Below are 24,013 nucleotides of genomic sequence, written 5' to 3'. Positions count from 1 at the left end.
CTGTGTGACCTTGGGCAAGTCACTTAACCTCTCCAGGCCTCACTTACCTCATCTGTAAAATGGGGATTAAGAGTATGAGTTCCATGTGGGACAGGGTCTGTGGCCAACATGATTATCTATTTGTTGCTGAATTGTACTTTCCAAGTGCTTAGTACAGTGCTCTGTACACAGTAAGCACTCGATAAGTGCTAGTGAATTAATTAACTTGTTTCTTCCCCAGTGAATTAATTAACTTGTTTCTTCCCCAGCCCTTAGAACAGTGCTTGGCACATAGTAAGCACTTAAGTATTATTACAGAGCTGCCCTTAGATTTTGAAAATGACACTACTGGCAGAGAGAGCATATTGATGTGAATGAGGATGCCTGAAAAAAACACCAAGTGACCACCACATCCTGCTGCATTTTCTCTCTCCTTCTCAGCAGTTTCGTATTTCCTCCTGCTTTCAGGACAGCTCTATTTGGATACCCTGCCGACACCTCATACTTCCCATGCACGAAACACAGCTCCTCATCTTCCCTCCCAAACCCTGTCCTCCCCTTGACTTTCCCATCACTGTTGAGAGCACCACCAACCTCCCTCTCTCCCAAGCCTTGACATTATCCTCAACTCACATCTCTCATCCAATGATCTCCTCATTGGTGATCTTCAAGGTCACCGACGATCTCCTTCTTGCCAAATCCAACAGCCTCTACTCCATCCTAATCCCCTTCCACCTCTCAGCTGCTTTTGACACTCTCAACCATCCCCTTCTGGAAACATTATTCAACCTTGGCATCACTGATAATGTCCTCTCCTGGTTCTCCTCCTGTCTCTCTGGCCGCTCATTCTCAGTCTCTTTCACGGACTCCTCCTCTGCCTCCCAGCCTCTAACTGTGGGAGTCCCTCAAGGCTCAGTTCTGGGTCCCTGTCTGTTCTCCTTCTACACCCTCTCCCTTAGAGAACTCATTCTCTCCCTTGGCTTCAACTACCATCTCTATGCAGATGATTCCCAAATCTACATCTCCAGCCCTGATCTCTCTCCTTCTCTGCAGTCTCACATTTCTTCCTGGCTCCAAGACATCTCTACTTGTATGTCCCACTGACATCTCAGTTACCATTCCAAAAAGGACATCTCAAAGTTAACCTTCCAAAAAATAACTCCACCTTCCCACCCAATCCCTATCCTCCCCATGACTTTCCCGTTCCTGTAGACAGCTTTACCAACCTCCCTGTCTCACCAGCCCATAATCTTGGCATCTTCCTTGACTCATCTCTCTCATTAAAACCACATACTCGATCTGTCACCAAATCCTCTTGGCTCAACCTTCACAACATCCCTAAAATCCACCCTTTCTTTTCCAAACTGTTACCGCATCGTTCCAAGCACTTGTCTATCCTGCCCTGATTTCTGCATCATCTTCCTTGCTGACCTCCCTGCCTCCTGTCTCCCTGCACTTCAGTTCATACTTCACCCTGCTGCTCCAATCATTTTTCTACAAAAATGTTCACGCCTTGTTTTCCCACTCCTGAAAAACCTCCTGTGGTTGCCCATCCACTTCTGCATCAAACAGAAAACTCCTTACCATCATTTTTAAGACATTCAACCAGTTAACCCCCTCCTATCTTACCTCGCTGATCTCCTACTATAACCCAGCCCCTGCACTCCTCTAATAATAACAGTAAAAATGATGATGTTTCTTAAGTGCTTATTATGTGCCAAGCACCGTACTAAGCACTGAGATAGATAAAAGATAATCAGGTCCCTCATGGTGCTCAGAGTATGAGTAGGAGAAATAATAGGTATTAAATCCTCAATGTGCCAATGAGTGCACTGAAGCACAGAGAAGTCAAGTGGCTTGTCCAAGGTCACACAGCAAATAACTGGTAGAACCGGAATTATAACTCAGGTCCTCTGACTCCCAGGCCTGTGGTCTTTCCACTAGGCCATGCTGCTCTAAAACCAAGTTACTCACTGTACCTTGATTCCTGGCCCACGTACTGCTTCTGGCCTGGAACTCCATCCTTTATCATGACTGAAAGTTTGCCATTCTCCCCAGCTTCAAAACTCTAATAAAATCCCAGCTCCTTCAAGAGGCCTTCCCTTACTAAGCCTTCTTTTCCCCTACCCTCCCCAACTTCTACATTGCCTATGAACCTGGATATGTACACCTTAAGCACTTCAAGATACTCCACCCCCCAGCCGCACAGCACTCCATTGCCCTGCCGGGAATTTATTTTAATGTCTGTCTCCCCTTCTAGACTGTGAGCTCCCTGTGGGCAGGGAACCCGCCTATCAACTCTACTCTAGTTTTCTCTACCAAGCTCCTAGTCCAGTGCTAGGACTCTAGTAAGCACTCAATAAATACTAATGACTGATTGATCGGTAGGTCACTAAGCCAGATAACATGTTGGACACCACAACCGTGGTATTACCTTCAACTTAATGTAGTATTCTATCCTCTCTCTATCTGTGCTTTGTTAAACAGCATACTGCCTATTGGGAAAAATGGTATTGGCTTTCAGATTTATTTTTTTAAATGGTATTTGTTAAGCACTTCTATGTGCCAGGCACTGTATTAAATGCCATAGTAGATAAAAGCAAGCAGTGTGACTTAGTGGCACAAGCCCTGGCTTGGGAGTCAGAGGTCATGGATTCTAATCCCAGCTCCGCCACTTGCCTGCTGTGTGACCTTGGGCAAGCAACTTAACCTCTCTGGGCCTCAGATACCTCATCTGTAAAATGAGGATTAAGACTGTGAACGCCATGTGGGACAACCTGATTACCTTGTATCAAGCCCAGCGCTTAGTACAGTGCTTCACACATAGTAAGCGCTTAACAAATGCCATCATTATTATTATTAAGTTGGACATAGTCCCTTTCCCACATGGCTCACAGTCTTAATCTCCATTTTATAAGTGAGGGAACTGAGGCACAGAGAAGTGAAGTGACTTGCCCAAGGTCACATAGCAGATAAGTGGTGGAGCCAGGATAAGAACCCAGGTCCTTTCTGACTATCACACCCGTGCTCTATTCATTAAGGCATGTGGCTCCTTCGAGCATGTTCCCTGCCCAACAGGAGCTCACAGTCGAGATGGGGAGACTGACTTGAAAATGAATTAAGGACATTGACATAAGTGCTGTGAGGCTGGGACGGGGGAATCTCAAAGTCTTCTGGACCGAGCTCTTCCTTGATCCTGTCATGTTGCCTCAGTGGGGTAGTGAGTACAAAAGGAGAGGAGGTGAACAGGGGTACAGTGTGTCGTGAAATGTACCCACTAATGCCCACACACTTCACATCTCTAATGCCAACCTACTCACTCTACTTCCATCTCGTCTACCTTGCCCACACCCTGCCTCTGGCCTTGAACGCCCTCCCTCTCTATATCCAACAGACAATCACTCTCCCCACCTTCAAAGTCCTACTGAAGGCACATCTCCTCCAAGAGGCCTTCCCTGACTAGGTCCTCATTTCCTCTTCTCCCACTCCCTTCTGCATCACTCTTGCACTTAGATTTGCTCTTTTTACTCACCCCTCTCTTAGCCCCTTAGCATTTTTGTACAGATCCTTAATTCATTTATTTATATCAACATCTTAGGCTTTAAGCTCGTTGGGGGCGGGGAACGTGTCTACCAATTCTGTTATATTGTCCTCTCCCAAGCGCCTCGTACAATGTTCTATACACAGTAAGCTCTTAATAAATATGACTACTTGATGTACAAATTCGATGTGCCACTAAAGTGGCCAGAACAGTGTCAGTTCTGTGCTGTAGGGTCATAGACCAGCAGGTGGTTAACTGGTAGCCACCTGATAGTGGCTACAATTTTCATTGCTAATGTAAACTTGCTATTTTTCGGGATTCCCGATGAGCCGGTCAACCACATGAATGCCCTTGGTGGATCTTTGGTCGGAAACTGTCACCCAAGTGGCATAATCTCAGTTGGCATTCCCTCTGCCTACATCTCACCACAGTAGGGAAACAAAATAACCCTTATTAATACTCTCTAATATTAATTAGAGAAGCAGCATGGTGTAGTGGATAGAGCATGGCCCTGGGAGTCAGAAGGGAATGGGTTCTAATCCCTGCTCTGCCACTTGTCTGCTGTGTGACCTTGGGCAAGTCATTTCACTTCTCTGTGCCTCAGTTCCCTCATCTGTAAAGTGGGGATTGCGACTATGAGCCCCACATGAGACAAGGTACTGTGTCCAATCCGATTTGCCTGTGTCTACCGCAGCGCTTAGTACAATCTTGCCTGGAACATAGTAAGTACTTAACAAATACCATCATTTTTAATAGTCTGCGTATGGTTTAAAGTGCATGTGTTTGTGTACCTATGTACTTAAACATGGTTTTAAATGTATCCATCCACCCTTTCCTCTCCTTCCAAACTGCTATCGTTCTGGTACAAGCTCTCATAATATCCTGGCTGGATTATTGTGTCAGCCTCCTCTCCAATCTCCCTTCCTCCTGTCTCTCCCCACTCCAGCCTATTCTTTATTCCACTGCCCGGATCATCTTCCTACAGAAATGCTCTGAGCATGTCACTTCCCTCCTCAAAAGCCTCCACTGGTTGGTTGCCTATCAACCTTCGCTCAAAACAAAAACTCCTCACTCTTGGCTTCAAAGCTCTCCATCACCTTGCCCCCTCCTACCTCACCTCCCTTCTCTCTTTCTACTGCCCACCCCATACACTCTGCTCCTCTGCCGCTCACCTCCTCAAGGTCCCCCGTTGAGGCCTATCCCACCGTCGACCTCTGGACCATGTCCTCCCGCTGTACCGGAATGCCCTCCCTCCTCACCTCCACCAAACTCTCTTCCCCTCTTCAAAGCCCTACTGAGAGATCACCTCCTCCAGGAGGCCTTCCCAGACTGAGCCCCCCCTTCTCTCTGCTCCCCCTCCGCAACCCCCCTAACCCTCTGCTCTTCCCCTTTCCCCTCCCGTCAGCACTGTGCTCATTTGTTTTATTATTTATTACCCCATTTATTTTGTTAATGAGGTATGTCTCCTTGATTCTATTTATCTTGATGATGTTGTTTTGTTTTGTGCTGTTTCACTTTGCATAATTTAGATTGACATTAATATAAATAAGTAATTTACATTATATTAATATAAATAAAAATAATTTATAATAGATAATTTAAGGATATGTACATAAGTCCTGTGGGAAAGGTCACAGGTTTAAATGCATAGAGGACGTAGAAGGGATGCTATACACGGGCCTGGGAATCAAAAGGACCTGGTTTCTAATCCCGGCACTGCCACTTGTCTGCTGCATGATCATGATCATGATCAAGCCTGCCTACTTGTTTTGTTCTGTTTGTCTGTCTCCCCTGTTTAGACTGCGAGCCCGTCATTGGGCAGGGATTGTCTCTCTCTGTTGCCGAATTGTACATTCCAAGTGCTTAGTACAGTGGTCTGCACATAGTAAGCGCTCAATAAATAATATTGAATGAATGAATGTATATTAATGGTATTTTTTAAGTGCTTATCGTGTGTCAGGCACTGGGGTAGATAACAAGCTAATCAGGTTGGACACAATCAGTGTCCCACATGAGGCTCACAGTCTTAATCCCCAGTTTACAGATGACAGAACTGAGGCACAGAGAAGTTAAGTGACTTGTCCAAGATCACAGAGCAGGCACATGATGGAGCCGGGATTAGAACACAAGTGTGTGTTCTTTCCACTGGGCCATGCTGCTTATATTTTTGTCAATAGCTTCCTCGTGTTCTTCTCTCTAGGGCTGATGGTCTTATTTCCTTCTTTAAATTTTAAGTTTCCTGAGGGTAAAAGTCAGGTGCTCTGCACTCCGTACAACACTGATATTTTTATCTCTGACCCCGTGACAGAGAATAAGCTCTTTGGGGCAGAGAATGTGTTGCTTCATTATTTTGTATTTCTCCACTATGTAGTAGAGCACACCTAAGTCAGCGTTCAATAAATACTGCTGTTGTCACTACTACGATTACTATGAGAAGCAGCGTGACCTAGTGGAAAGTGGCCAGGCTTGGGAGTCAGAGGTCGTGGGTTCTAATCCCGGCTCTGCCGCTTGTCAGCTGTGTGACTTTGGGCAAGTCACTTTGCTCTGGGGCTCAGTTACCTCATCTGTAAAATGGGGATGAGAACTGTGAGCCCCACATGGGACATCCTGATCGCCCTGTATCTCCCAGCACTTAGAACAGCACTTTGCACATAGTAAGCGCTTAACAAATACCACCATTTTATTTATTTTTAGTAGAGCGTGGGCCCAGGAGTTAAAAGGACCTGAGTTCTAATCCTGACTCCACCACTTGTCTACTCTATGAACCTGGGCAAGTCTCTTCCTTCTCTGTGCCTCAGTTACTTCATCTGTAAAATGGGGATGAAGATGGTGAGGTTTATGTGGGACTTGGGACAGGGACTATATCCAATTCCATTAGTTTATATCTATCCCAGGGCTTAGTACAGTGCCCGGCACATAGTATACACTTAACAAATACAATTATTACTATTACTACCATACTGTTAATATTATTGCTACTATTAATAATAATAATAATAATGATGGCATTTGTTAAGTGCTTACTATGTGCCAAGTACTGTTCTAAGCGCTGGGGAGGATACAAGTTGATCAGGTTGTCCCATGTGGGGCTCACAATCTTCATCCCTGTTTTTACAGGTGAGGGAACTGAGGCACAGAGAAGTGAAGTGACCTGCCCAAGCTTACACGGCAGACAAGTGGCGGAGCCGGGATTAGAACCCATGAACTACTCAATAGACCACTGGAGGCTCTAGTACTCTGTCAGGTTCAATCATTGCTTACTGCAGCTACTGATGTCTTTTTATTCACCTTTTGTAATTCAGAGGTAAAATGGAATGAAATTTCAAACACAACAAAGCAAAACGAGACTCCTTTATCTGCTAGAAAATTTCAGGTTATTATCAGGCTACTCAGCCTGCACTGTGGTTATTTTTTCTATTTTTCCATCTGGGGCTATCCCAGCTAGTATGTTGATTATTCCACATCCATATTCACTGCCATCTGTTCATGATTTGCGACACTGAGGTTTGCTTCGTTAGCATTATATCTAATATTATCGTGAACTTAATAGGTCACATTCTGAGCTCCTCTCATTAAGTCATCACACTGCCCTGAACAGAAGTGCACCCTTAACCTCCTTTTGCTCAAGTTGCAGCCTCAGCAGACTTACAAATAACTGAGTATTCAGCACCATAAACTGGATATGCTGAAGACTGACACCTGGAACTCTGAGTGCTTCTAGCATTTTTACTTAATTTGCTTTGATACCCAGTCACATACCATGATTTATTTTGTTTAGAATTTCTTTTTTAAAAAATGGTACTTGTTAGGTGCTTACTATGTGCCAGGCACCTTACCTAGCACTGCTGTTGTCATTGTCTTATGCTGTCACGTCATGTCCGACCCATAGCAACACCATGGGCACATCTGTCCCAGAACGCCCCACTTCCATATGCAATCATTCTGGTAGTGGATCCGTAGCATTTTCTTGGTAAAAATACATAATTGGTTTACCATTGCCTCTTACCATGCAGGAAATGAGTCTCTGCCTTTGACTCGCTCTCATGCCGCTGCTGTCCAGCACGGGTGAGTTTTGACTTGTAGCAGATTGTCTTCCACTCGCTAGGCACTGCCCTAGCTAGGAATGGAATGAGTAGGCCTCTGCTTGACTGTCCCTCCAGTAGTTGAGGTTGGTAGAGTACTGGAACTCTCCAGATGTGACCCTGAGAGGGGAGGACTGGAGTAGATACAAGATAATCAGGTTGTCCCACATGAGGCTCACAGTCTAAATCGGAGGGAGGAATTACAGATCTGATTTGCTTGGATCCACCCCAGGGCTTAGGACAGTTCCTGGCACATAGTAAGTGCTTAGCAAATACCAAAATTATTAGTAGATGAAGTAATGGCTATCGAGGGGAGGCCAATCTGCTACAAGTCAAAACTCCCCTGTTTTGGGCAGCAGCGGCATGGGAGAGGGACGAAGGCGGAGACTTGAGTTTATTGGATGGAAGGAGGTGACCGTAAACCACTTCCATATTTTTGCCGAGAAAACTCTGTGGACCAGAATGACTTTAAGATGGAGGTGGGGCGTTCTGGGAGAGATGAGTCCATGGAGTCGTTATGGGTCGGAAACGACTCGACAGCATAAGACAAGAACGGACTCACAACAAAGTTGAGCGAATTGCTCAAGGTCACATACCAGACAAATGGGCAAGTAGAGAAGCAGTGTGGCCTAGCTGATAGAGCATGGGACTGGGATTCAGAAGGTCTGGGGTTCTAATCCTGACTCTTCCACTTGTCTATTTTGTGACCTTGGGCATGTCACTTAACTTCTCGGTGTCTCAGTTACCTCATCTGTAAAATGGGGATTAAGAATGCAAGCCCCAGTGAGACAGGAACTGTGTTCAACTTGATTAGTTTGTAACTACCCAGCACTTAGTTTGATGCCTGACACATAGTAAGTGCTTAACTAATGTCATATAAAAGGGCAAAACAACACTTGTATATGTCTATCTTTTTCTGTGCCACATCTTAGCAAGTTCTTGTAAATCTTAGCTAAACTCCATTTTGTCTAGTAGCTTTTTCCACCTTTAAATTTAGCTCTCACTTGTGGAAGAAGAATACTGGTGTAGAAGGCTCCCAAGATCTGACTGCTTACTGTTATACTGTTTGACGTTCTTATTTCCAAATTTGAGGTTCAATTTTAAAGGTTGTTTGCAAGTACACTGCAACTGAATTAGCAGATATTGATTCAATAGTTGAGAAGTTAGAAACATCAAACTGGATATATTAGAAGCTTGGAATGTAATTTTCTATGGTGGTTATTTCTGGATTATAAATATTACTTGTTCAATTTGAAATAATTAGGCTTTGTCCACATGCTGTGATTTAATTCATTATATGTTCTGCTATTACAAATGATTGATAGTTTTTCCCCTACTTTTAATTAAACCATTTGGAACTGTTGCTTCATCCTATGTATGTCCTTTTTAAAATCTTCCTTTTGCAATATTTGTTTTAAAATGGGATTTAATTTTAATGAGCTTATTTTGTATCTATTTTTCAAGGAGTGATTTCACACATTTTTTTCCCGATATGAACAGTTTTGCTTATACTATTCTCTCTTCTCCCAACTTGTAATTGCTGCTAGATGAAAGTGTCTTCAAATCATAGTGGGAAGGGAAGCAGCGTGGCCTAGTGGAAAGAGCATGGCGCTGGGAGTCGGAGGACCTGGGTTCTAATTCTGACTCTGCCATGTGCCTGCTGTGTGACCGTGGGCAGGACATTTAACTTCTCTGAGCCTCAGTTATCTCATCTGTAAATTGGGGGTTCGATACCTCTTCTCCAATCTGCTGGGGTGTGAGCCCAGTGTGGAACAGGGTCTGTGTCCAACCTGATTAACTTCTATCTATCCCACCACTTAGGAAGGTGGTTGGCACATAGAGCATAATGAGTATGAGCCCTTCACTGGGCACGGATTGTCTCTATCTGTTGCCGAATTGTACATTCCAGGTGCGTAGTACAGTGCTCTGCACATAGTAAGCGCTCAATAAATACTATTGAATGAATAATGAGTACTGCACTTTTTTTTAGCGAGAGAACCATATAGCTTATTAATGTTAAATACATTCTAGCATACAAAGCACAGACCAAAATTTCAGAATTCATAGATTCTAGTCCTGATGCCACTTTTAATGGGGTGTGACCTTGGGTAAATTGCCTAATCTTTCTGAGCCTCAATTTATCCACAACCAAAATGAGACTACATTCCCCCACCACCCAGTTTTATTTAAACAATCTAATATTTACTAATTACTTCCAATGTCCTAGGTGCCAAGATGAATGGAAAGTTCTGAAGTTAATGAGGAGAATGTACAGTGATTTATACGCCTCAGAGGAGTGTATTATATAAATGGAATGGAATATTTTTGAACTATAATAACCTGGCTTGAAGAGCCAAAGTGATCGATATCAATTGCCCAGAGAGAGCTTGAAGAGAGCCTGCCCCTTGTTACCTAGTAAATTGCTTATGTTACACTCAACTTTTCTTCAATTTCGAACTAGCAATGCTACTTTCCTAAACTCATTACAGTAATTGACTGCTTTTTAAAAAAGCACAGTATCCTGAAGCTAATGGTGACTTCATTACAGTGGTTCTAATTTTATAGGTGCTCCCAAACATGCCCAAAGCCTTTAAAGTGTTTGTTTTACAGTTTTTCTGGCCATATTTCTCATTTTAAAATTTGCATTACAATCTTGAAATCTGGGAGCAGAAAGATGTACAAAATTGCCTCCGAACAGGTACAGCATGGATTATTTTCTGAGAGTGAAGTCTGTGAGAGCAGAGATGGTCTCCCTTGGGATCTTCACAGTCTAACAGAATGTGAAAAAAATATTAACTGATAATTTCATCTTCCTCTGAAGATACTGGGTCCAGTGAGAGGCTACAGCTGGATTCCCACCCGGGGCAGCCATTACACACCCATTTTCCTAAGGGAAACCAAAATATTCAGGTGAAAGATAAAAAAAAATGTAAAAAGCCTCCCCCTTTTCTGTTTTCTATAAACATAATTTTACGTCTGTCTTTTTCCTGCTCTACACTGAAAACACTGTACTTGGGTGTTGAAACTTCAACATAATCATGATACAAAGAAGCATAAATTAAAACAAGCATTAAGCAATGTGGTTAGCAAATGCAAAAGATGAGCAAGAGGCTCTTGTGCAAGGTATTTATTGATCATCCATTGTTCTCCACAGACTCACTTCCACTTACTGTAATGAAGTCACCATCGGTAATCAATGGTAATGGTAATCAATCAGCCACTAGCATTTTATGAGCACTTGCAGTGGGTAGAAAACAGTGGACTTGGGAGAATACGATAATGCAAGTGAAATATTATTATTATTACTATTATTACTAATAGTAATACCTGTTAAGCACTTACTACTTGTCAAGCACTGTTCTGAGAGCTGGAGTAGATACAAGGTCATCAGGTCAGACACAGCCCCTGTCCCACATGGGGTTCATAGTCTAAGTAGGAGGGAGAGCGGGTATTGAATCCCCAATTTACAGGGGAAAATGTAAACTGAGGCGCAGAAGTGAAGTGACTTGCCTGAGGTCACTCAACAGGTAAGTGATAGAGCCAGGATTAGAACCCATGATCCCCGCCCTCATGGAACTTACGATCTCTGTGGGGAGGCAGACATTAAAATTCATTCAATAGTACTTATTGAGCATTTACTATGTGCAGAACACTGTACTAAGCGCTTGGAATGTACAAATCGGTAACAGATAGAGACAGTCCCTGCCGTTTGATGGGCTTACAGTCTAATTGGGGGAGACGGACAGACAAGAACAATGGCGATAAATAGAATCAAGGGGATGAACATCTCATTAAAACAATAGCAAATAAATAGAATCAAGGTGATGTACATCTCATTAACAAAATAAATAGGGTAATGAAAATATATACAGTTGAGCGGACGAGTACAGTGCTGAGGGGATGGGAAGGGAGAGGGGGAGGAGCAGAGGGAAATGGGGGGAAAAGAGGGTTTAGCTGTGGAGAGGTGAAGGGGGGTGGTAGACGGAGTAGAGGGAAAAGGGGAGCTCAATCTGGGAAGGCCTTATATAAAGGAAGAAGAAAGAAAAGGTAGTCACATTTATTGAGCACCCTCAATCATAGTCACTCAATTGAATTTATTGACCGCTTACTGTGTGCAGAGCACTGTATTAAGTGCTTGGGAAAGTACGATACAATAAATGAACAGTGACATTCCCTCTCACAACGAGCTTACAGGCTTCAGGGGGAGACAGACATCAGTATAAATAAATAAAATTACAGATGTGTACATAAGAGCTGTGGGACTCGGAGGGAGGAAGAGCAAAGGGAGCAAGTCAGGGTGTTGAAGAAGGGAGTGGGAGATGAGGAAAAGTGGTTTGGTAAGGCCTCTTGGAGGAGACGGGCCTTCAAAAAGTTTTCAAAGTGGGGGAGAGTAGTTGTGTGGCAGATTTGAGGAGGGAGGGCATTCCAGGGCGGAGACAGGACGTGGGCTAGAGGTTGGTGGCAAGACAGGTGAGATTGGGGCACAGTGAGGATAACACTAAAGGAGCAAAGTGTTGCAGTAGATGCTTGAGAAGTGGAGAATAACAAAGTGACTCGTTCCCAGCCCATAAGAAACTAATGGGGAGACGCTCTTCAACGAATCAACGCCTTATCATGGCAGGAGAGTTTGCATATGCCAATGAGGCTTAGAGCTATGCCATTGAGAGATATTCTCGTGACAGAGTAACCCATAATGGAAAGGTCTAAGCCGAAGCATCAGACAAAGCTGATTCATTTGTACTGGGCAGCAACGGCTTGGGAAAGAGTCGAAGGCAGATGATCAAGTGATCAAAGTGTTGTTCAAAGACGACGGCAGGAAGTTAAGTTTTTACTGGGCTGAAGAAGGCAACGGTAAACCACTTCCAAATTTTTTTTACCAAGAAAACGCTATGGATCAATCCATAAAGTGGGTATGAATTAGAATGGACTCGACAACCTGGAAAAGGGGCTGGAGGAGGCACTTTGGAGGAGGCAGAATCAATCAATGAGTCGTATTTATTGAGCAGTTACTGTGTGCAGAGCATTTTACTTGGTATAGTACAATATAACAGAGTTGGTAGACACATTCCCTGCCCACACTAAGCTCAAAAATACTCATCAATTAATGTTTAAATAATGGGATATACATGTACAAAACTCTATGGATGCACTATCAGAAGGATTCATTCATTCAATAGTATTTATTGAGCGCTTACTATGTGCAGAGCACTGTACTAAGTGCTTGGGATGAACAAGTCAGCAACAGATAGAGACAGTCCCTGCCGTTTGACGGGCTTACAGTCTAATCGGGGGAGACGGACAGACAAGAACAATGGCACTAAACAGCGTCAAGGGGAAGAACATCTCGTAAAAACAGTGGCAACTAAATAGAATCAAGGCGATGTACAATTCATTAACAAAATAAATAGGGTAACGAAAATATATACAGTTGAGCGGACAAGTACAGTGCTGTGGGGATGGGAAGGGAGAGGTGGAGGAGCAGAGGGAAAAGGGGAAAATGAGGCTTTAGCTGCGGAGAGGTAAAGGGGGGATGGCAGAGGGAGTAGAGGGGGAAGAGGAGCTCAGTCTGGGAACGCCTCTTGGAGGAGGTGATTTTTAAGTAAGGTTTTGAAGAGGGAAAGAGAATCAGTTTGGCGGAGGTGAGGAGGGAGGGCGTTCCGGGACCGCGGGAGGACGTGACCCAGGGATCGACGGCGGGATAGGCGAGACCGAGGGACGGTGAGGAGGTGGGCGGCGGAGGAGCGGAGCGTGCGGGCTGGGCGGTAGAAAGAGAGAAGGGAGGAGAGGTAGGAAGGGGCAAGGTGATGGACAGCCTTGAAGCCTAGAGTGAGGAGTTTTTGTTTGGAGCGGAGGTCGATAGGCAACCACTGGAGTTGTTTAAGAAGGGGAGTGACATGCCCAGATCGTTTCTGCAGGAAGATGAGCCGGGCAGCGGAGTGAAGAATAGATCGGAGTGGGGCGAGAGAGGAGGAAGGGAGGTCAGAGAGAAGGCTGACACAGTAGTCTATTGCAGATGGAGGTGGGGTGCTCTGGGAGAGATGTGTCCATGGAGTTGCTATGGGGTTGGTGACAACTCGATGGCACAAGGCAAGACAAGAGTGCTACTGCAGGTTAAAAATATTGAAGAGTCTATGCAGAAGAGAAGTGGTAAAGTGGCAGTTCCCGGGATATAAACTGAGGAGACCAGAACAATTATAAATACCAACATCATCATCATTCTCTGTCTCGGGTAGTGATTATTAAGCAGGCCCCACAGCCCTTCTATATATAGGTACACATTATTCTATTTATTTTATTAATGATGCATATATATCTATAATTCTATTTATATCGATGTTATTGATGTTTTGTTTTGTTTTGTTGTCTTTCTCCCACCTCTTAGACTGTGAACCTGCTGTGGGGTAGGGATTGTCTCTACTTGTTGCCGAATTGTACTTTCCAAGCTTAGTTCAGTGCTCTGCACACAGTAAGTGCTCAATAAATTCGACCGAATGAATGTGTAAAATTCAGTGCAGAATACTACACGATTAGGTAAACAATTATTTTTATTATTTTGGTATTCGTGAACCTCTATGTGCCAAATACTGTATTACGGGTAGATATAAGAAAATCAGTTTGGACACATTTCCTGTCGCACATGGAGCTCACAGGCTAAGTAGCAGAGCTGTAACCCTATTTTTCTGCTGTGGACACTGAGGCACAGAGAAGTTAAGTGATTAATCCAAAGTCACACAGGCAAGTGGCAGAGCCAGAATTAAAATCCAGGTCCTCTGACTTTCAGGCGACTAGGACGCACCGCTTCTCAGTCAGTCAATCCAACAATCTTTATTGAGCAATTACTCGGTGCATAGCAGTGTCTGAAGTGTTAGGGCAACTTCCGCCAAGTTAGTAGACATGATCATTAACAACTCCTGCCCTTTAGGGATTGTCAATTTAGAACAGGCACGATCGTGTGAGCAGCTGTGTGGAAAGACATTCAGCCAAACTCCGGGGTAACGCAGCAGCGAACTAAACTTATGAATAATAAGAATTAACCAGGTGGATAAGAATTAGTAAAACCGAAAATAAAAACGATAAAAGCAAGTCGAAAACTCCTCCACGTTCTGTAAGCTCACTGTGGGCAAAGAACACATCTATGAACTCTGTTATATTGTAATATAATAATTGTATTATTACTATATTGTAATAATAATAATAATTATGGTATTTGTTGTACTAAGCGCTGGGGTGGATACAAGCAAATACAGTCCCTGTCCCACGTGGTGCTCACACTCTCAATCCCAATAATGATAGTAATAATGATGATGATGATGTTGATGGTATTTGTTAAGCACTTACTATGTGCCAAGCACTGTTCTAAGCAGTAGAATAGATACAAGGTAATGAGCTTGTCCCCACGTGGGGCTCACAGTTTTCACCCCCATTTTACAGATGAGGTAACTGAGCCCCAGAGAAGTGAAGTGATTTGCCCAAGGTTAACAAGTGGCAGAGACAAGGATTAGCACCCACGTCTTCCTGACTTCCAGGCCCATGCTCCATCCATTAGGCCATGCTGCTTCTCCCAAGCACTTGGTACAGTGCTCTGTATTCATTCATTCATTCATTCATTGAAATCATCATAATAATAATGTTGGTATTTGTTAAGCGCTTACTATGTGCAGAGCACTGCTCTAAGCACTGGGGGAGATACAGGGTAATCAGGTCATCCCACGTGAGGCTCACAGTTCATCCCCATTTTACAGATGAGGTAACTGAGGCACAGAGAAGTGAAGTGACTTGCCCACAGTCACACAGCTGACAAGTGGCAGAGCCGGAAGTCGAACTCATGACCTCTGAATCCAAAGCCCAGGCTTTTTCCAGTGAGCCACGCTGCTTCTCTTGAGCGCTTAATGGTGTGCAGAGCACTGTACTAAGCACTTGGAGTGTACAAATCGGCAACAGATAGAGACAATCCCTGCCCACAAAGGGCTCACAGACGGCAAAACAAAACAAGTAGTCAGGCATCAATACCATCAAGATAAATAGAATCATAATATATACACATCATTAATAAAATAGATTAATAAATAATATATACAAATATAGACAAGTGCTGTGGGGAGGGGAAGTGGGTAGAACAGAGGGAAGGAGTAGGGTGAATGGGCGGGGGGTGGCAGAAGGAAAGGGAGGGCTCAGTCTGGGAAGGCCTCCTAGAGGAGGTGAGCTCTCTCACTGTACCCGGTACCCAGTAAATATGATTGATTGATTCTGATAACAAAGTGCCTCCTCCAGGTCCTTTTCTCAGGGAATCTCGTTGCTCTTTAATTTTTGTAGGTCCTTACTTTGTTAATGATGTGTATATATTTATGATTCTATTTATCTTGATGATATTGACGCCAGACTACTTGTTTGGTTTTGCGGTCTGTCTCCCCCCTTCTAGATTATGAGCTCGTCGTTGGGCAGGGATGGTCTCTCTCTGTTGCCCAATTGTGCACTCCAAGTGCTTAGTCCAGTGCTCTGCACACAGTAGGCGCTCAATAAACATAATTGAATAAATGACTGAATGACTGAATACTCACCTCCTCCAGGAGGCCTTCCCAAACTGAGCCCTCCCTTTTGCTCTCCTCCTCTTCCCATCCCCCCTCTCCCTCCCTCTGCTCTACTCCCTTCCCCTCCCCACAGCACCAGTGTCTTTTTGCACATATTCATTGCTCTATTTATTTTATTAATGTTGTGCATTTATCTATGGTTTATCTATTTTGATGGTAGTGATGCCTGTCTCCTTGTTTGGTTTTGCAGTCTGTCTCCCCCTTCTAACCTGTGAGACCGTTGTTGGGCAGGGATTGTCTCTCTCTGTTGCCCAGTTGTCCCAGCGCTAGTCCAGTGCTCTGCACACAGTAAGCGCTCAATAAACACGATCAAATGAATGACTGAATGAATGAACGCTCACCTCCTCCAGGAGGCCTTCCCAAACTGAGCCCTCCCTTTCCCTCTGCTCCTCCTCCCCTCCCCATCGCCCCTTCTCCCTCCCTCTGCTCTCTCTCTTCCCCTCCCCACAGCACTTGTCTATATTATTTATTAATCTATTTATTTTATTAATGATGTGCATTGATCTATGATTCTATTGATCTGTCTCCTTGCTTTGCTGTCTCCCCTGTTTAGACTGTGAACCTAAACCCTGTGATTGTTGGGCAGGGATTATCTCTCTCTGTTGCCCAATTGTCTAATCCAAGCGCTCAGTCCAGTGCTCTGCATTTATTCATTCATTCAATAGTATTTATTGAGCGCTTACTGTGTGCAGAGCACTGGACTAAGCGCTTGGAATGTAATAATAATAATGTTGGTATTTGTTAAGCGCTTACTATGTGCCGAGCACTGTTCTAAGCGCTGGGGTAGACATAGGGGAATCAGGTTGTCCCACGTGGGGCTCACAGTCTTAATCCCCATTTTACAGATGAGGGAACTGAGGCACGGAGAAGTTAAGTGACTTGCCCACAGTCACACAGCCGACAAGTGGCAGAGCTGGGATATGTACAAATCGGTAACACAATCCCTGCTCATTGACAGGCTCACAGTCTAATTGGGGGAGACAGACAAAAGCAATAGCAATAAATATTCATTCATTCATTCAATAGTATTTGTTGAGCGCTTACTATGTGCAGAGCACTGTACTAAGTGCTTGGAATGTACAAATCGGTAACAGATAGAGACAGTCCCTGCCCTTTGACGGGCTTACAGTCTAATTGGGGGAGAAGGACACTCAAGAACAATGGCAATAATCAAGGGGATGTACACCTCATTAACAAAATAAATAGGGTAATAAAAAATATATAGAAATGAGCGGACGAGGAGCACTCAATAGATTCTCTGTGCCTCAGCGTGGCTAAGTGGAAAGAGCCCGGGCTTTGGAGTTAGAGGTCATGGGTTCGAATCCCAGCTCTGCCACTTGTCAGTTGTGTGACTGTGGGCAAGTCACTTCACTTCTCTGGGCCTCAGTTCCCTCATCTGTAAAATGGGGATGAAGACTGTGAGCCTCACGTGGGATGACCTGATTCCCATGTGTCTACCCCAGCGTGTAGAAAGTGCTCTGCACATAGTAAGCGCTTAACAAATACCCACATTATTATTATTATTCCCTCACCTGCAAAATGGGGATTTAGGGTGTGAGCCCCATGTGGGACAGGGACTGGATCCACCCTGATTAACTTGTATTTACCCCAGATTTTAGAACAGTGCTGGTACATAATAAGCACTTAAGTGCCATGATAATTATTATTATTAATAAAGGGTATGGCAGAGCATGTTTGAGGTTGGAAATAACGATAAGAGCTTTCCGCAGGAAAACCAGAAAACGAAAGACAAGGACTGTGGCAGCCAAGCCGGCCTTTGGCCCTGGCCGGGTGGGGGGCGGGGCCTCCGAAGGCGCGGGGAGCCGCCATTGGCCGAGCGGGGATGGCCAGCTCTTGATTGGCAGCGGCAGTCCACCAATCCGCTCCTTCTCTGCGCGGCCGTTGGGAGGGAGGCCTCCTCTCCCTTTCTTACTCTCGCGAGAGATGAGCGCACCTCCCCCCTCAGGGAGGGCGGGAGGGAAGGAGGGAGGGGGCTGCGCTGCGCAGCCGCCATGTTCGGTTGCTATGCTGCGGCCCTGGAGAGGGTCAGGGTTTGAAGGAGGGAGGGGAAGAGGAGGTGGAGGAGGTGGAGGAGGTGGAGGTGGTGGGGACCAGCCTCCTGTCCCTGGCCGGTGTTCTCCCTTTCACACCCCCGCCAGCCCGCCCCTCCCAGCCCAGCCCTGTCCTGCCCTGCCCTGCGGGGAGCTGGGCCTCCCTTCCTTCCACCCCAGGCGTCCTCCTCCCCCTTCATCTCCTTCCTCCCCTTCCTCCCCGCAGACCCCTCATCCCCTCCAGGGTTGAGGTGGGAAGATCGGAATTAGACTGGGAGGCCGGGAGCCTTCCCTTGAGGCCAATTGTCTGGGAGGGAGGTGGCAGGGAGAGGGGGCCTCCTGCAAGCCTCAGCGCCTCGGTGGGTCCCTTCTGGGGGATTATCGAGGCTCTATGAATTTTATGTGTTTTTTTAACTTCAAAAAGGCTTTCACAGCTGCACCCCCCAAAAAGCCTGCTTTACAGCTACACCCCCAAAAAGCCCCCCCAAAAAGGCTGCTTTACAGCTGCACCCCCCCAAAAAAGCTGTTTTACAGCTACACCCCCCCAAAAAGGCTTTTACAGCTGCACCTCCCAAAAAGGCTGCTTTACAGCTGCATCCCCCAAAAAGGCTGCTTTGCAGCTGCACCCCCCAAAAAGGCTGTTTTACAGCTGCACCCCCCAAAAAGGCTGTTTTACAGCTGCACCCCCCAAAAAGGCTGCTTTACAGCTACGCCCCCCAAAAAGGCTGCTTTACAGCTACACTCCCCAAAAAACTGGTTTACAGCTACACTCCCCAGAAAAGCTGCTTTACAGCTGCAACCCCCAAAAAGGCTGCTTTACAAGTACACCCCCCAAAAGAGCTGTTTTACAGCTACACCCCCCCCCCCCCCCAAAAGGCGGGGGGTGGGGAGCTTCTGCGTCTCCTCCTCCTGCTGCCTCCTCCTCCTCGTCGTCGTCGTCGTCTGGTCCTGTTCCTCCTCCCCTTTCTGGCCCGGCGGTGCTGCAGCCCCGCAGTATGAGGCGGTGCGGGCTGCTCAGGCCGCTGGGGGGGCTGCTCCTCCGGGGGATTTGAAGGGAGACCCCAGCGGGGGCGACACATCACTCCCTCACATCGCTTCATCCGACACGGACACAGACACCGAGAGAGAGATTGCCCTTTTCCCCCCGACCCGATCCGACCCGATCCGACCCGACCCGACCCGCCCCTCTTCTCTCCACCTGAAAGAACGTGGCTATTATATGAAGGTAAGAGGCTCCTCACCCCTCCCCTGCAAAGGCAGCGCCTGGCCCGTCGCTCCCCCTCGGTGCACACTTTGCCCACCACCATCGGAAAACCGCCCGGTGGAAGGGTCTCGGTAGCTGACCTCAGGTCGCCCCCCAAACCCACTTTCCTCCTCTAATAATGACGGTGTGTCTGCAGCGCTTACCGTGTGCCCAGCGCTGTGCGAAGCCTTTCCCCCTCTCGCCGCTCCCGTACGGTGCCCTTGGGAAATAGCTATTTTTTTGGGGGGGGGAGGGGGTTGTAGTTCTTTTTGGGGTGCAGTTGGAAAACAGCTTTTTGGGGGGGTATCGCTGTAAAGCAGATTTTTTGACGGGTGTAGTTGTGAGACAGCTTTTTGGGGAGGGTAGCTGTAAAACAGCTTTTTTGAGGGGTGTAGTTGTAAAACAGACTTTTTGGGGGGGTGTAGTAAAGATTTTTTTGGGGGGGGTGTAGTTGTAAAACAGCTTTTTTGGGGGTATAGCTGTAAAGCAGATTTTTTTGGAGGGGTGTAGTTGTGAGCCAGCTTTTTGGGGAGGGTAGCTGTAAAACAGCTTTTTTGAGGGGTGTAGTTGTAAAACAGATTTTTTGGGGGGGGTGTAGTTGTAAAACAGCTTTTTGGGGGGTATAGCTGTAAAGCAGATTTTTTTGAGGGGTGTAGTTGTAAGACAGCTTTTTTGGGAGGGTAGCTGTAAAACAGCTTTTTTGAGGGGTGTAGTTGTAAAACAGATTATTTTGGGGGGGTGTAGTTGTAAAACAGATTTTTTTTGGGGGGGGTGTAGTTAAACAGCTTTTTGGGGGGTGTAGCTGCAAAACAGCTTTATTGAGCGGGGTAGTTGTAAAACAGCTTTTTGGGGGGGGTGTAGTTGTAAAACAGCCTTTTTTTGGGGGGTGTAGCTGTAAAGCAGCCTTTTTGGGGAGGTTGTAGCTGTAAAGCAGCCTTTTTGGGGAGGTTGTAGCTGTAAAACAGCCTTTTGTGGGGGGGTGTAGCTGTAAACCAGCTTTTTTGGGGGGGGTGTAGTTGTAAAACAGCTTTTTGGGGGGTGTAGTTGTAAAACAGTTTTTTGGGGAGGGTAGCTGTAAAGCAGCTTTTTTGGGGGGGTGTAGTTGTAAAACAGCCTTTTGGGGGGTAGCTGTAAAACAACCTTTTTGGGGAGGGTGTAGTTGTAAAACAGCCTTTTTGGGGGGTGTAGCTGTAAAGCAGCCTTTTTGGGGGGTTAGTTGTAAAACAACCTTTTGGGGGGGTGGGGACGACCTCTTTTTTGGAGGCTCCGGCTTGTGAGCAAAAGGAAAAGCTGAGGAGCGAGAGGTGTCCTCCCGGATCTAAAAGAGGAGAAATGCCGGGGCCGCGGGGGGGGGGGGGTCTTGCTCATTTTCTCCGACCGACAGGATTTCATTTTAATTTTTCTTTTTTTTTTTTAATCGAGTTGAATGAAAAGCCGCACGCTTTCCGCATAGGCGGGGTAGTCGAGTTCTTAAACTTGATGCAGCGGGGTGCGCTTTTGATATAAGTTGGGAGCCACGGGAAGGAGGGAGCCGTGCTTTTTGGAGTCTCAAAGCCGAGGACTTGTTGAGATTGCAGATGGATTTGGGAGGACGGTGTCTGCCCTATCCACCTCTCTGCCGGGGGGCTCACGCGGGATGTTACACGATCGGCCGTCATATCGCAGGGGGGGATGTTGGCTGGTTATTTATTTATATTTTAGGAGCCTCTATTAGAACAGCCAGAGTGTTTTTTCGGCCAGCTTCCAATAAGCCCTTGGTACAGTGCTCTGCACATAGTGAGCGCTCAATCAATACTCTCGAGTGGCCCATCTAATCGAAGATGAAGTCATATTGCTCCAGCGTTTTAATAAATGCCAACGAACCTGGGGCCGCCGTTCAATCCGGGGAAGGATCCGGCTGCTCGAAAACCGCTGAAATTGTGCACTGGAGGCCCCCCGAATAAAAGCCACTTTAATTGTCATCTACCCCAACACCAAATGATTGGAGAACAGAGGGCAGCTAGACTAGCAGTGAGTCATTTTATTCCCTTCCTTTCATTCATTTAGTGCCATCCGGAGTGGAGTTCTGAAATGAAGGCTTAGGGATTTGGAAAGGGGAACTGAGGAATGTGTGTGTGGGGGGGATGTTGAAGAAATTGTAATACACAGACAAAATGTGCTTTTTTAAAAGAATGCGACCAGTGCCCATCGGCTCCTCGAATCGTCCCCGCAACCCGTTAACCGATGAGCGCGATGTGGATCTTCACAAAGCGTTGTCTTGCAGGCAGATTTTGCGGTGCCCTGCCTCCAAATCAAACGCCGAGTGCTGTCATGTGGGCACCATGTTAGACCGTATTTTCTGCTTCATGAATCACAAAGTTGTTTTCAAAACGTCAAACCCCATTTTTCATAACAGATACCGCCGGCATGCTCATCGTTTGGAAGCTGAGAAATAAAAGTGGGGGTTCCTGGGAAGATATGGGGGGTTTGCGCATCCATTTCAAATATCTGCCTTGGACCACTGAGCAGCCGTAATAGGCGGATGCATGTCTTATTGTTTTTCAGTTGACATTTACTTTAGGCTGAAACAATTTTGGCTTGGGGGATGACTGACATTCATTCGCAGGAACTTGACTTTTGGAATTTGTCATTAAAACTGAATATGGAACGTTCAAGGAGTGTACGTGGTATTTCCTCAAAAGCATTGATGTTTGAGGAATTGGACTCCCTTGTATAATTTCTAATGTGCTTTGATTCTGGATTTAGTTTAAGCATGAGAATCTGTATTTAACTATAAAGTAGTTTCTTTTAAGCTCTGTACTGTCAAAATTATTATAAAAATGATCCATCCCTGTAGCTTTAAATGGTCACCACCCAAATGTCTAATTTAAGCTAAACATAAAGACAGTATTGATTATACACATGCTAAAAATATGTACAGGGTCGGGTGTAGTTTGAATGCTACCTCAGGAAACTTCTTGTGAACTATCTTGGTCTAGCTAATACAGATTTCATTGTTGCCAGAGGACTTATTTTAAGACAATTACAGAATCCCTCATTGAAGTAGTTTTAATCCATTTATTCAATAATGGAAAAGTCAAATTTTACCGATTTGGAACTGTATATACTTTGCATAGAACTCAGGTGGAATATCATATAATAAATTCATTTTATATTCACTAAAGAAAGCCTTGTTCCCTGTGAATGCATTGTTATGTGTGTCCAATATTTTATCCTTTTCTTTAGTAAAAATCAGTAGTGTTGTGACATAGACAGCGCCGTAAATCCAATATTCACAGAGTGCCAGAACAGTGTTAAAAATGAGCGCCATCGGTCACCTTTTTATTTCAGCAATTAGGAGATTTGTGTATTTATTGATTGATAAGTAGGGGAAAGGAGGAAGAAGGGGAGGGAAATTACACCTCTTGAAATTTTCAGGCAATTCAGGTATTCCAGTAGCTTATTTGGATGAGATTTTTTTGCAGTAGATCTGAACCCAGGAAGTGAGAGGTAAAGGTATTGATTACATGTTGGCCTCAAACAATGGGACAGCTATCTTAAAATATGCAGAAAGCTTAAACCAGTTTTAATGGATGTTGTTTGGGAAGGGAAATAAGGGCTTAATTTAATTGTTGGTACCAAAATCCAATTTTGAGGCGCTTGCTTTTAGTAGTGTTACTGCCATTTTGAAACACTTTATTAGCCGAGTTTGCAGCATTGCTTGTGAATTTTTAAAAAGTTGAAATAAAAGCCAGCCGGGGTTGACGCTTTTATCGACTGCACGATTTTGATGGGGGTAAAGACTGTTGAGTGTTGAAGTTAAGATTATTTCACTTGCCCAAATCAATGTCCTTATCTGACCGAATCTGTCTTTTTCAAAACAACCTAAATGATATTCGGGCACATTAGGTGGTGGACAGGAAAACATGACTGTGTTTTTGCCACGATTCAGCGTGCCAGCTTTCAAAGACCCTAGCTCGAGTCGATGCCAAAAGGGTATTTTTGGCTGTGAGATTTTGTCCTTTTTATGTCTTCTGATCAGCAGCTGCTGCCTGTGAGTGCTGGGTGCTGAGCTGTGCTGTGACCTGTTCATCTCTGCCTGGTCTCTAGACCGAAAGCTCGCTGGGGGCAGGGAATGTGTCTGCCCACTCTATTGGATTGTTCTCTCCCAAGCACTTAATACAGTGCTCTGCACATAGTAAGTGCTCAATAAGTGCTTAGTACAGTGCTCAGCACACAGGGAGAAATACTCCCAGTCTGCATAGAATTGTCCCCATAAACATGAGCTCTGGTAGAAATGTTAAATTGTTCCAAGTTTATTTGGGTCAAAAAGCCTACCTAACTTGGGCCATGTATGGCTATTATCGCTTTTTAATTCATGTTCCTTTAAATTATATATTATAAATTACTTCTTTAGTTTTATTAATGTCTGTCCCTCTAGACTCTAAGCTCATTGTGGGCAGGGAACTTGTCTTCTAGTCTGTTGTATTGTGCTCTGCCAAGCACTTAGTACAGTTATCTTCTCATAGTAAGCACTCAATAAATACCAT

The 24,013-nt window shown here is 45.2% G+C and overlaps 1 protein-coding gene across 1 annotated transcript in view; it reads left to right on the top strand.

Annotated features, from left to right (window-relative positions):
• Window positions 1–18,409: 18,409 nt before the first annotated feature.
• The window catches only part of PTPN4 (protein tyrosine phosphatase non-receptor type 4), a 278,626-nt gene continuing 273,022 nt past the window's right edge, over window positions 18,410–24,013 (top strand). The window contains exon 1 of the mRNA XM_029061248.1: window positions 18,410–19,466. The gene's annotated coding sequence lies outside the window, so the exon portion shown is untranslated. The remainder of the gene's footprint in view (window positions 19,467–24,013) is intronic.

Source organism: Ornithorhynchus anatinus, chromosome 1, assembly GCF_004115215.2.
Source record: "Ornithorhynchus anatinus isolate Pmale09 chromosome 1, mOrnAna1.pri.v4, whole genome shotgun sequence".
NCBI lineage: Eukaryota > Metazoa > Chordata > Mammalia > Monotremata > Ornithorhynchidae > Ornithorhynchus > Ornithorhynchus anatinus.
Note: the sequence above shows the minus strand (reverse complement) of the source record. Positions and strands in the feature narration are given on the sequence as shown.